This window comes from Hipposideros armiger, unplaced genomic scaffold (assembly GCF_001890085.2).
Source record: "Hipposideros armiger isolate ML-2016 unplaced genomic scaffold, ASM189008v1 scaffold_229, whole genome shotgun sequence".
NCBI lineage: Eukaryota > Metazoa > Chordata > Mammalia > Chiroptera > Hipposideridae > Hipposideros > Hipposideros armiger.
Window position 1 is genome coordinate 191,048 of NW_017731579.1, and position 2,493 is coordinate 193,540.

Genomic DNA, 2,493 nt, shown 5'->3' on the forward strand with positions numbered 1-2,493 from the left:
TATGGACTATGGGACAACCACAAAAGGTGTAATATAACATACACATAATCCAAATACCAAAAATAAAAGAGAAAAAAGAACAGAAGAAGTACTTGAAACAATAATGACTAAGAATTTCCCCAAATTAATGTCAGACACCAACCCCCAAAACTAGGAAGCTTAGGGAACACCAAGCAGGATAACAGCTAAAAACCCTACATCATCATTTTCAAACTATAAAAAAAAAAAAAAAGTAAAATCATCAGTGGTTGTCAGAGGCCAGAGGAGGGAGGGATGATGAATAGGTAGAGCACAGAGGATTTTTAGGTCAGTGTAAATACTCTGTACGATACTGTAAAGGTGGATACATGCCATTATACATTTGCCCAGACCCATAGAATATACACCATGAGTGAACCATAATGTAACCTATAGACTTGGGTGATGATGACGTGTCCGTGTAGGTGCATCAATTATAACACACATATCCCTCTGAGGGGGGATGGTGTAATGGGGGAGGCCATGCACGTGTGGGGGCAGAGAGTATATGAAAAAACTTCTGTCCTTTCTTCTCAATTTCGCTATGAACCTACAACTACTCTAAAAGAGGGCAGTCACAACTAAAAAAATAACAAATAACAAAATAACAACTCAAACCTTTCACACACACACACACACACACACACACACACACACACACGTAAGTGAAAAAGGGGTGGCATACGAAAAGAAATTGCCAAAATGTTAACTGTTGATGCTGAGTGACAGGTACGTGGGGTTTTATTATATTGTTATAAAATTCTTTCTTCTTTTGTGTATATGCTTTCATAATTAAAAAAATAAATAAGTAAATCACCACCTTAGAGCTTTCCAGTGCCTCAACTGCACTTAAGAATGAGTCCATAGACACTTCTCATCCAGTCTTCTAGCTTCTTCTCTGTCCCCTGACTCATAACATTACCACTTTGCTTGGAGCAGAGTCTTAGTTGTTGACAGCAGTTGGTAAATAAAACCAATGCAACCTTGAGGGTCTGGGGAAGGGAACCTGTCTCTTAATATCTAAAGGTGCATTGCTGGTCATAGTCACTCTTTATAAGTGAACCTATAGATGAAATGCTCAGTACTATCATATCACTTAGCATCCAACACCAGTGCTCCGGTTATAGCTTGCTAAAGAACGTGGCGGCTTCCCTATGATTAAATTCACTGCAGCCAGGAAGAAGCACATGTACTGAGCTGCTCTACTTCCTGACCTATATTCCATTTTGCCAGAGGATCTTATTTTTATTCCTATAACAATTCTGACCCCTTCGAGCCTCAAAGATCGGCCCTTAAATTAGTTTAAAGAAATGTCATTCTTACTATAAATAGGACACTAGTTTAACTTACCATAAATAGGAGGTAACTATGAAAATAATCAAAATAAAAACTTGGTAATGTTGTTAAAATTTATCTAAATTTTCTCATTCTCTAAGTTTAGAGACTGTCTTCTCTGCTGCTACAAGATAAACCTCTTCTTAGGTGATGAATTCAGGCAGAATCAATTTCCACTGTATCTGCTACTCTGTGTTCTTTCTTTTAGCCTCAGTCACGCTCAATTACAATTATAATAATATCATAATCTTTTTTTAGACTGCATTATTCAGTATTGTCCATAGTTACCTTGCTTCTGAGGATNTGTTGAAGATTTGCTCCAATGTTAACATTTCAGTGTTCTTTCTATTCCAGGGGGCATTACCTACCTGATGCCCTGGAATTGGAAGAAATCCCTTGTTCACTCCCCTAATATAGCTACAGTAATCTACAGAAGGTCAGCTCTGCAGTCACTTGAAAATTTGCCCTGCTCTGTATGTGTAAAGTGTTCTTTCTACTATTTTCCCAAGAAGAGCTAGAGAAACTAGATCATCTTGTATCAAAAGTTGTTATCAGTGTAGTTCTCAAATTTATCCCATCCCCATAGCAATAGCCCCACCTCCCTCTATAAAACATTTTGTGCAAAGATGTTATGTAGGTGATATGGAATCTTCAATCCTTCCATTAATAAGCCAGTAGGTTAAAATCTTGTGCTTATGAGAGCAGTGCTATGGAGAATAACTTCTCTCGGGACCAATTAACTCCATTTCACCTGACGAATTCTGAGAATATTCTTTAACCTAATAAATCATCTTATAAGCCTATGTTTCTGGTCACAGGCGCAATTAAATAAGAAAATGTGTGTCTGAATTTAAAAAATGAAACCATACAGTAAAGTAACAACACATATATTGAGATTGAGTTCTTATTTTGTACCAGGCAATTGGACACTGGGGCTCTGTCCCAGGCATAGAGAAGATAGCTCGAGAATGTGTTACCTCACTGTAAGGAATGCTTGTTTTCATCCCAGTGGCTACTTAGTATCGTTTGCTCATAGGAGAGTTAGAAGATGAGAACTAAGTTAATCACTTTTGAAAAGCTCAGTAGAATATACAATTAAAAAAAAAAAAACCTTCCAAGGTATTTTATAAAGAAATAGTA